The sequence below is a fragment of the Belonocnema kinseyi genome, chromosome 8 (genome assembly GCF_010883055.1).
Source record: "Belonocnema kinseyi isolate 2016_QV_RU_SX_M_011 chromosome 8, B_treatae_v1, whole genome shotgun sequence".
Taxonomy (NCBI): domain Eukaryota; kingdom Metazoa; phylum Arthropoda; class Insecta; order Hymenoptera; family Cynipidae; genus Belonocnema; species Belonocnema kinseyi.
The window spans coordinates 132,772,723-132,785,001 of record NC_046664.1 but is presented as its reverse complement, the minus strand read 5'-3'; the positions used below and the strand labels follow the sequence as shown (position 1 = coordinate 132,785,001).

General features: G+C 41.0%; 1 protein-coding gene across 2 annotated transcripts in view; it reads right to left on the bottom strand.

Annotated features, from left to right (window-relative positions):
• The window catches only part of LOC117177735 (protein NDRG3-like), a 443,874-nt gene that overhangs the window by 394,991 nt on the left and 36,604 nt on the right, over positions 1 to 12,279 (bottom strand). The gene's annotated exons all lie outside the window — the stretch shown is intronic.

The following is a 12,279-nucleotide window of genomic DNA, read 5'->3' as shown; positions in this document are numbered from 1 at the left end:
CTAAATTTTTAACCACCTGTAGTACAATGAAATGAATTTTATTGTGTTACAACTGGAACACTTAAGTTAAGTTATGTTGCGTTAAGCAAAATTTCGTTAGGTTCTGTTAAGTTAGATTCATTTGTAGGTTAAGATCGAGTTAATCTATTAAATATAGCACACATTTGAGATTGAGAAACGTACGCTTACATAGCTACACGTGTGGTTCAATTTTATTTGGCGAGGTTAGGTTAGGTCAGGTTTTGTTAGGTTAGGATAGGTTAAACCTCTATGTAGGTTAAGCCGAAGCTGAATGAAACGGTGCCGCAAACACAACAGGACAACACAATGAGTTTAATTTTGTTACGTGAAGTTAAGTTAGGTTAGGTTAGGTCAGGTTTTTTTTGGTAAAGTTATGTTAAATAAGTTGATATCAGGAAAGGGCTGATCCTTCACAGTTGTCGACATGTTTTCGAAGTCAAAATTTGCATCACTGGCATTATTTTGAAATTTATTTGCCTCAGTGCATGATTTTTCGTCATTTTTTGAGGTTATGGCTCAACCATGACGTGATGGGTGATTTTTGATACCGAATTTGTATTCAGCGCCCCAAAATCCATAGAAATACGTATATCTTGTTACCAGATCCGCACACTTTTTTTCACTCATGCTACTGCCCTTTTGTCACCCTTTCATGCAACAATTCCTCCATGCTTATCCCCCTTCTTTCCACCTCTTCACATTCCTCCAACCAATGCTCCAATTAAGCATGCCCCTTCCCGCACAATTCACACATTCTCTTCTCTCCAGAATGCCAGAACCTATTATAATTCTCCATGCAACCGCACCTCATTCTCGATATAAGTTCCTGACTTCTATGCTCCCCTTTCTTACGCAAATATTGCGCTCTCTCCCTTGGCATAATCCACACATAGTTTTCGTTATATCTTGACTCTCTTATTCTCTCCTTTGCTTCTGCCTTCTCTTTCTGCATGCCATTCTTTTGAACCAATTCATATAACTTCCTACATTCCTCGTACATTCTGCTAACTTCATCCATCTGCAATTCATTCGTTCTAAAATACCTTTCCCTTTCCACGTCCATCTTTGCACCACTACGTCCGTTCTCCTTTCCCCACCAACACTCCCTAACGAATTTACTTCTCACCTCTTCCAAAATTTTCTCCTCATATTTACACGTTCGACTCCCTGTTATAATCCCTAAACTCGTTCTTGCTGTCTCCCTCCTGACAATATAGTTCGGCGTATTCCTTGCCAACCCCAGTATTCACTTTACATACCTCTCATGCACCCTATTTACGTCCTCACTTACCTTCCAATCCCACCTCCTTTCCTGAACCCCATAACCTTCGACTTGTCCGCATTTAACTCTAAACTATTCTTGTCGAAGTAACATCTCAACCCCTTCATCATCTCCTATAAAGCCTATTCGCTCTTTGCTAACAGCACTATGTCATCTGCATATGCGAGTGGCCATATCCTAACTCCTCCTACCCTAACTCCACCTACCACTTCGGCCACTAGCTTACTTTCCATATCCGCGATCAAAATTGCAAAAAGCGTTGGGATAAGCGGGCACCCTTGCTTCAACCCCCTATTCATCCAGGATCCCTCAGAGATTCCCTCCCCTCCTCTCACCCTATCTTTCGTCTCCTTATGTACCTCCCTTATCCTCTCGATCGGGCGCCTCTTCACTCCCCTTTCTTCCATTGCCTCTCACAACCTCCCCCTATCGACTGACTTTAAGGCGCTCTTTAGATCTACAGAAAACGGGTACACTTTGGCACCCTTTTTGGTTTTTTTGGTTCATTCTCTATCCACCATGTGTTACAAGACGTAAATATTGTCAATAGTGCTCCTTCTCTCTCTAAAGCCCGCCTGCATCTCCGGCAATACTTCTTTCCCCTCAACATCCTTTTGCAACCTATCTGCTAAAACCATCGCGTATATTTTGTACGCAGCAATCATGAGCGTGATTCCTCTATAATTTTCCTGCCTCTCCCTGTCCCCTTTCTTATACAGTGGTACGATCAACCCCTCTCTTCACCCTCTTGGGAATCCCTCCCCCCTCCGTACTTTTTTCATTACCCCCTTCAGCCTCTGCCTTATCTCTTGTGTGCCAAACAGCCACGCTTTGTTCTCTACCCCGTCAATTCCCGACTGCCTTCGATTTCTTCAACTTCCCTCTCTGCTTCTTTTAATCCCCTCATCTCTCTTTCGTGTATCTGAACCCTGAAAAGAATCCTTGAAAAATTTCCTCCATTTGTCGCTCCCTATCTTCTCACTTATCCCCACCCTACGTTTCCTAAACCTATTAATTATCTTCCACACGTCCCCTTCTGTCTTAACACTTCTCAACTCCTCTTCCCGCTCTTTTTCTTTTCCCTGCTCTTTCTTCTTACACATTGCCTCAAACACCTTCCTCATTTCTACGTACTCCTCCCTTTACGCGATTCCTTCCTTCCACATCCTATACTTCTTTCTCACCTTTCTCTTTATCATGTCATTCCCTATCCCACCCCGGCTTCACCATTCCTTTCTTCTTCTTCTTCTTCTTCTTCTTCGTCTATTTTCATTTTCCGATACCCTACCTTCACTGCTCTCCCTTCGCTCCTCTCCTTCCTAGCCCTGTCATTTTGCATTCTCTGAACATACCTTTCCTTCCTCGTCAAATCTTGATCGATAAAAACCTTATTGTCCTTTATCCTATTTTTGTTACGCATTACCCCCAATTTTTCTTCCCAGCTCTCCAATTCCACCATCGCCACTTCATTCTCCTTTCTCCCCTCATTCCTAACTTTCCCTACCTTGCCTTTAACCCACCCTATGCTCTGTAGCAGCGCTTCCACCCCGTCCCTTTCTTCCCCGCTCTTGAGCTTCAATCCTCTTATCACTATATTGTTTATCCTATCTGCCTTCTCTTTTCTCTCTATTCTCAACTCCATTGCCCTTATCCTTTCCCTGTCTGCTCTCTCCTCCTTTTCATTCCTACGCTCTCCCACTTTCTCTTCTATAATTCTCTCCACTTCCTTCCAACTAGCTTGTTTCTCACCCTCCCTTCTGTCCACTGCTTCCATTCCCGACCTTCCTTCCACCTTCTCCAGCCATTTTTCCACCCTTTCCTTCCACATCCTAATATCTTCTTCCAGCTCCTTTATTTTATCCTCTTTTTCCTTCCTTACCAACACCAACTCCCTCTACAATCTTTCTACTTTTCCCCTCAGCTCTTTTACATCCTTTCCCCATCTCTCATCTCTTACCCTCAGGACCTCCCTCATACTTTCCATCTGCTCTATAGCCCCCCTTACGTCCTCCCTTAACCCTCTGATCTCGCCTATCAGCACCCCGATAGCCGCCTCCTCCGTCTGCCCCTCCATTTTTTGGGGGGAAGGGGGAGGTTTCCTACGTATTCGTACGCTTTTTTTAAAGGGACACTCTAGCGCACTTTTCTCCGGACTCTCTTTGCTTTCCCTTTTCTTCTTTAAGAGATTCTTTCCCTCACTTGCACTAGACGATCTCTCCTTTGTCTGATCGCTTCTTCCCCTCCGACTCTTCCTCCTCTCTGACGCGCCACTTGACACCGAGCCACGCACAACTGGCCCTCGTGTCCCTCTGAAAATTTTCTCCCCGTCTAATTCACTACCAGCACTGCCAGTACTCTCGCTGCCCACCTCCCGCTCGTCCGTCGGTAACCGTAACCTATCCATACACAAAAGTACTCACTGCCGCCCTAAAATTTAATTTCTTTGCCCTATTTCACCTCTCACATCCCCTTTAGCCATCCTTTTTGCACCCCTAACATCCCCCATCACTACAAGAACCTCACTTTCCCTATTTAGCCAAATCCCACCGCCCAACTACAATGTAAATTAATTTCTATCCTCGCAATGTACCCCTCACAACCGTACTCACCTCCTAGACTTCTACCCTCACACTTCACTCACACCTTCCACGCAAACTTTGTAAAAACTTCTCACCTTCTGTCGCTGGACACTTTCTCACTACACTATTTAAAATCATTATTTTCTGAATTTACTTCTGAAATTTTTGTCTAAGTTTAAACCATAATTATCGCAGTGGACGAACAAATTAAGGTTCTCCTATTGACGTTTTCGGAATATCCTTAAAATGACATTTATGAGATCCCTGGCGGGCCGAAGGAACTCAATAGTCCCCATTCGGTTCCTTTTTAAAAAACTAAAAAAAAACAGCAAAATCAACTTTTAAATTGTTGAAATTCGGATTCTACATTAAAATTTGCATTAGAAACTCACGGAATAATCGCAATACCATCAGTCAGTACAAAAGATGCCCTGAGAACGTGCATGTCTTTAGGACGTCCTCAGGTCATCTTTAGGACACTGGACGTCTTAAAGACTTTAATTGAACAGACATAGGACGTTCTAGGAACGTCTCATGGACGTTAGTGGGAATTTCATAATTTTGTGCCCACTAGGATGTCTTTTAATACCTAGTGTAAGCGGAATGTGTTTCCACATTAGGGACGGAAAAGTTTGGATATATTAGAATTTTGATATCAATGCCCAGACTGAAATCGCACATGTCTCTCTGCGGCAAATCCCACCTGCGGCATTTCACATATGAGGCATGTCACATCTGCGGCATGTCTCTTCTGAAGCATGTCACATCTGCGGCTTGTCACAACATCGGAATGTCTCATCTGCGGTATGTCACAACTGCCGCATGTCACATTTGCGGCATGTCACCTCTGCGGCATGTGACATCTACGACATGCCTCATCTGCGGCCTCTCTATCCAGCGGCTTCTCTCCCTCGCGGCATTTCTCACTGTGGAATTGACATTTTTGCTGCATCTCTTGCCAGTAAATATTGTCCCAGCGGCATCTCTCCCTTCCAAAGAAATGGTTAATGTCCAATTAAAAATTACTGAACTGCGGCAAGCCTACCGGGACTAATTGTCACATCTGCGGCATCTCCTACCAGGTGAAAAATCTCCCCAGTGGCATCTTTCGCCCACGCCAAGACTCTCCAGCGGCATTTCCTTTCCAAGAAAATCTTGTAAGGACTTCTAAAAATAGCAAAACTCCGCCAAGGTTTTACCATCCTTCGAACTAATTAGTACATTTTCGTGAGTGAAAGATGCCGCTAGAGAGACGCATCACTCCCCTAAGAAAATGTTGTAAGGACTTCTGAAAATGGGAAAAGTGCGGAAAGTCTCCCCAGCGGCATATCTCCCCCAACAAATTTGATAAGTAGTTTCAAAGTTGACAAAAATGCGAAAAATCTCCCCAGCGGCATCTCTCGCACAAGAAAATTTGGTAAGCACGTCTAAAAATGGCAAAACTCCGGCAAGTCTCCCCAGCGTCATCTCTGCCCCATGAAAATTTTGTAAGGACTTCGAAAAATGGCAAAACTGTGGAAAGCCTCTTCAGCGGCATTTCTCCACCAAGAAAATTGTGTTAGCACTTCTAAAAATCGCAAAAGTCTGGCAAGCCTCCCCAGCGGCATCTCTCCCCCAACAAATTTTCTAAGTAGTTTTAAAGACGGCAAAAATGCGGCACATCTCCCCAGGGGCATCTCTCCCCTAAGAAAATGTTGTAAGAACTTCTAAAAATGGAAAAAATGCGGAAAGTCTCCCCAGCGGCATGAATCCCCCAACAAATTTGATAAGTAATTTCAGAGATGGCAGAAGTGCGGAAACTCTCCCCAGCGGCATCTCTCCCCCAAGAAAATTTGTTAAGAACTTCTAAAAATGGCAAAACTTCGGCAAGTCTCCCCAGCGGCATCTCTGCCCCAAGAAAATTTTGGAAGGACTTCTAAAAATGGAAAAAGTGCGGCAAGTCTCTCTACCGGCATCTTTTACCCACGAAAATTTACTAATTAGTTCGAAGGATAGTAAAACTGCAGCTAATCTCCCCAGCGGCATCTCTATCCCTATAAAATTTTTGAACTATTTCCAAAGGTGGAAAAACTACGGCAAGTCAGAAAAAAAACTGCTGGGGAGATTTGCCGAATTTTTTCCATTTTCAAAACTAGTAAGAAAATTTGTTGGGGGGGGGGGATGACGCTGGGGAGACTTGCCAAACTTGAGCGATTATTAGAAGTGCTTACAAAATTTTCTTATGGGAGAGATGCAGCTGAAAAGACTTGCCGCAGCCGCATTTGTGCCATGTTTGGAAGTACTTAACAAATTTTCTTGAGAGAAAGTTTTAGAAGTCTTTACAAAATTTGTTTTGGGCATAAATGCTGCTGGGGAGACTTGCCGCAGTTTTGCCATCTTTAAAAATACTTATAAAATTTGTTGGGGGAGAGATGCCGCTGGGGAGACTTGCCGCATTTTTGCCATTTTTAGAAGTTCTTACAAAATTTTCTTCGGGGATAGATGCGGCTGGGGAGGCTTGCCGCAGTTTTATCATCTTTAAAACTACTTATAAAATTTGTTGGAGGAGAGATGCCGCTGGGGAGACTTTCCGCAGTTTTGCCATTTTTAGAAGTTCTTACCAAATTTTCTTTGGGGAGAGATGCCACTAGGGAGACTTGCTGAAGTTTTTCCACGTTTGTAAGTACTGAACAAGTTTTTTCGGGAGAGAGATGCCACTGGGGAGGCTTGCCGCAGTTACGTCATCTTTAAAAGTGCTTAAAAACATTTCTTGTGCAGCGATCCCGCACTTTGCCAGTTTAATGTGGATTGCAAAAGTTTTCCCGAATGGGAGATGCTGCTGGGGAGTCTTGCCGCGGGCTAGAGATGCTTCAGGTGTGACAATCAGTTGTGAGAACCTTGCCACACTTTTGCCACTTTGATGTGGACATGTACATTTTTACACAGATAAGAGATGCCACTGAGGACACTTTTCGCCTGGTAGGAGATGCCGCAGATGTGACAGTTAGTCCCGGGAGGCTTACCGCAGTTCAGTCATTTTTAATTGGACATTAAACATTTTTTGGAAGGGATAGATGCCACTGGGAGAATATTTACTGGTGAGAGATGCCGCAAAAATATCAATTTCACAGTGAGAAATTCCGCGAGGTAGAGAAGCCACTGGGTAAAAATGCCGCAGTGGTGACATACCGCAGATGAGGCATGCTGTAGATGTGACATGACGCAGAGGTGACATGCCGCAGATGTGACATGCTGCAGTTATAACATACCGCAGATGAGACATTCCGCAGATATGACAAGCCGCAGATGTGACATGTCGCAGATTTGACATGCCGCAGGAGAGACATGCCGCAGAGAGAATTGCCGCATGTGACATGATATGGACCCAAGTTACAGTACCTGCAGTGGCGAATACTTCTAACACATTAGAATATTATAATATAATGTTATATTTATAATTCAACTAAGGGAGGTGTCGATACAGTGGATAAAATGTGCGCTACTTACTCAACTGCACGGTAAACAAGAAGACGGCCTTTCAGGATTTTTAAAAGTTTTTTTGACTGTAATGTGTTCAAGACACAAATATATAATTCAGTTCAATAATGAGGGTTGTTCCTAATAATTTTACCTGCTTTACCTTGAAAAAAGGGCAAATTTATAAGCGGGAAAGCCGATTTTCTGGAGGCACGACACCGTGCTGCTACGCGCCCGCTCGTGTGAGATTCAAAGGCGCACCTACCTGAACATTAAGCCCATATTTTTGTGGTTTCATCAATCGATCGTGGAAGCACTTCTGCTCTTCCGCGCTAAGTCTCGAAATCGCATTTCCCTTTGGGATATGTAAAGAAAATAATACAATAACCAAGTAGGTGACTTTTCGATTCCCCATTCGAGTAATAATGTACTATTATAGTATAAAAAGAACTCTGGGATATAAGCATATACGATCTGTTTAGAAACTAGTCGATCCTAGCGTTACTCCCAGAATAGCCACTGCGCCACAGACTGACTGTCCCTGTGACGCAGCAACGTTGACTCAAACCGTAATATACAGAAACAGTGTGTGTTAATTTCTTATGTTGAGTCATTTTGGTCATTGGAAATTTTTCAAAAATGATTTAAAAACATTTGTTAGATTGACATTTATAAATGTGTATATCATGAAGGGATGAAAGGCTCCAGATATAAGCCAGGCTAGACTGCTTAGACGATAAGAAACAAACATTATTTTTATATTATTAATTTTTGATTTTTGGTAATATTAGAAACCCTGACAAGTTTTCGAAAACAGTAAAAAATTTGCTGATTGGCACTTAGAAATTTGTATGTCATGGAAAACTGAATAGAGCCAGATCTGGTCTAAATGAAGTATTAGATTTCTCCACTAGAGAGGGGGGGGGGGGGGGGGGGGGGGGGTATGTGAGAACAGGAGAATAGTCTGCTCTTTCTCTGTTAATAAGGATTACGAATAACAAGATGACGGACCTTCTGGTTTGTAGTACCCAACCAGCTATTTCACGCCTACCCGGCAATAAGCGTTGAATAGAGAAAAATTAATATTTTCAGATTTCAGCGTAAAAGTGAAGATTATTATATTATTTTGAATGCGCGATTATTTCATCTGTCTAAAATGTCATTATAAGAATAGGATATCTCCGAAAATAATTTATTTCTATTTCCATAGCGGACGCCGCATAGGTTCCTATTCCATAAAAGAGAGCATTAAAAAGTATTGAAAATATTGAATCCCTAAAAATGTCGTTTTTATCCTTCGTTTTTTAATCCTCATTAGTAGGTGAACATAATAAGATTCCAGTCCCTTTTAAAGTCGATCGGAGCTGCCAGACGTAATCCAGTGGGCAAAAAGTTAATGATTTCCTAGAGACGTATTTGGCACATCCCTCAGACGTCTTTTATAACATGTATTTTGGTATAGGGCGTCCTAGGAACGTTTCAAGTACTTTCTTGGGATTTTCATAATTTTGTGCCCACTGGGTAGGGACGTTCGTATGACCTCCTAAGGCAGGCTAATCAACATCTCTAAGACGTCCAATGCACTAAAGATGACCTAAACACGTCTTAAAGACAGGGATGTTCTCGGAACATCTTTCGTACTGACGCCAGTGGGAACAACACTACGAAAATCCCAAGAAAGTCCTTAGGACGTTCCTAGGACGTCCTATGTCAGGCCAATCGACGTCTCTAAGATGTCCAATGTCCTAAAGTTGACCTAAAGACGTCTTGAAGACATGGGCGTCCTCGATATATCTTTCGTACTGACATTAGACGTTTTAAGAGCACCCCTAGGATGAGCAAAAGGCATGCTATAAAAGACGTTTTAGGGATGTCCCAAGGACGTCCCTAGGACATCCTTCATTTTTTTGCCCACTGGGACATTATGCGTTTTAAGAGCATCCCAGTATGGCCAAAAGACATGTTATAAAAGACGTATTAGGGATGTCCCAAAGACGTTTCTAGGATATAACTTAATTTTTTCGCCCACTATGAACGTCGTATAATAATAAATAATTTGAAAAAGACAGCTTAAAATTTGGTACTTTAACTTTTCTAAACTGTAGCTTACGAGTCTGGCTTTTTCATTGAGTTTCAACTTGCCGGTTTAGCGCAATAATTAAGACGTCCGACTGTTGAGCGATAAATTTAAGTATAGATATTTAGGTTCGATATCCTGCAGCGTTCGAAATTTTATTTGTTATATAATGTTTAAAAATATAATATATGTATTCACTCTAAACAGGACTATTAATATTTGAAGTCAAAGTACTCGCAAACAGTTAATATTAATTCTTTAGATATTTTTTTTCATATAGTTAGAGTATATCAATACGGTACTAGTTAGCCCATGGCAAATTTCTTATTGGGACGGTACAGGCCAGTACAGGTGTCAGCACTGGCAAAAAAATTAAGAGGACTTCATAATGGCAACCATGAGGGCTCCATGAAGAAAGCCCATGTTGGATCCCTATGGAGTAGCATGTGGTTGTCGTGAGAGGCCTCGCTTGGATTGACCTAATGGATTCAACAAGGCTTGAGGACAATCCATGTGGACCCCTACGGGGGTCCTCTTAATTTTTCCAGACGGGGATATGATAAATGTTTTCACTAAACTGTAGATCAGCAGTTGACGGTAAACCCCTTAAGGGCATGATACTTAGAAAATTGTAGATTTTACCAGTTTTAGGTTCCACCGGCTTTTTTCCTTGAATAATAAATATTTTGTCTCCAAAAGTTGATCCAAAAAATTTTTATTTTGCTAAATTTGACTAATTTGTGTGGCGCTTAGGAATTAGTATTGATTTTATCAGTGTTAAATTCGCCCGGATTTTTTCCTACAATAGTGAGTATTTTGTCTGATATAACAAATATCTTATTCATATTGGTTTTTTTTCTAGTTTATTTAGTAATATTTGATTTAATTAAAAAAATAAATATTTTATTTTATAATGAATGAATATTTTTATTTTACTAAAGATGTGTATGTGTATTTAGAGGTTATGTGGGTTATGATTCTCTTCCATAGTTATTCTTGAGTGCTACCGACAGAATCAGTACGACAGAGACCTACATTATTGGAATGACAGAGAGCTGAAAAATGATCCTAACCTCAAAATAGTAGTCATGCATAACATTTTTTTTTAGCACAATACATTTGGTTATTATTGTCCCTCAAAAAAGAGTCCAGGGGCTTCCGTTATGATATTTTATAGCATCTCCGAATTCAATTTAAATTTTTTTTAATTTAAAAAAAAGCCGGGGGAACTGTACCCGATTGACCACACGACGAACTATCACATTCATATCAACATAAAGTTCTTTATTGAATACAACAATTATACAATTTATGTTTATAAAAGAGAACATTTGTCTTCACTCAATTTTCACTCTTATTGCACATTTTTTTTTAAATAATTAGGCGATTAACAGTCTTAGCTGAATTTACAATCTCACGGGATCACTACCTACTGGGCAAAAAAATTAAGGATGTTCTAGAGACGTTTTTGGGACATCCCTAAGACGTATTTTATAACATGTCTTTAGGTCATCTTAGGGATGCTCTTAAAACGTCCCAGTGGGCACAAAGCTATGAAAATCCCAAGAACGTCCTATGTTAGGCCAACCAACGTCTTCAAGACGTAATTTTTTGCCCACTGGGATCTAATATTCGCACGAAAGATGTCCGGAGAACGTCCATGCCTTTAGGACGTCTTTAGGTCATCTTTAGGACATTCGACGTCTTAGAGACGTTAACTAGCCTGGCATAAGACGTCCTAGGAACGTACCAAGGACGTTATTGGGCTTTTCGTAGTTTTGTGCCCACTGGGTAAAAACTACTTCAGATGCTTTTAGGACTAAACTAACTGTTGAAAGAGATGCATGATCTTGAAAAAATACTAACAAATATGTATTATTGATTAATTTTAACCCTATGAATTTAATAATTGTACGCTTTTTTATTAATTGGGGATAAAAAGGAGTGCACAACTAAAACTCAACTTGTTACCTCAATCTGGACATTCGTTGGGCTGACTGTTCCAGCCTAGACAGTAGCTCAGATGGGCAGTGATTGGGCTGCATAACTGGGAAATCTAGTTAGGGCCCCTTCTGGTCCCAATTAAATTTTCCACATGGGCGTTTTAGGCTTTTTTTAGGCATCATCTGCATAGGTAGCGCGGCCAACGAGTTGGCTAGGACAGCCAATGCGTTTGGTGGATGGTTTGCAGACGTTTTCAGAAGAAGCGTCATTTGTCATTTGCGAATCGAGTGATAGTTTTGTGATGTGCACTGTCAATTTTAAATACTGTTTCGTTGTTTTCAATAATCAGCAATGTACCAACAAACCGTGGAGTTATTGACGAAGTTGCAGTTGACCCATTGATGAAAAATTCAAGCGTCAGTATTGCTATACGTATATTATTCATAGAATTAGAACTTTTGTAGGTTATGCGTGACTTTTAGAGGTTATGAACCGCACATTGATTGTTACAGGCATTTCAGTTTTTTCCTCTCTTCATAATCTGATATATTTGTTTGATATACTTTTTAATTTTGTTCTCACTTTTGTTGTGACCAATAGTTTATTTTATCTTTGAAGAAGCGTGCTGTGACCGTAACCTCAAAATCAAAAGTTTCAATTGAGTCTGAAGTTTTTTTTGTGTTCCAGGGGAATTGATTGATTATGCAACGTTATTTGCCTTTTCAAAGAAGACGTCGATAAACTTGTGACACAATGAGGCTTGCAACAAAATTATTAACAGGGCTGAAGCCATGTTTGAGCGCTTTCAGAATGAAGATAGTATTTCATGATTAAAGATTTTTTAAATCACTTTTTGTGGCAATGAGAATGTGAATTCTGTCATATTTTCTTTACTAGGCGGATGAATTTACCCCAGAAAA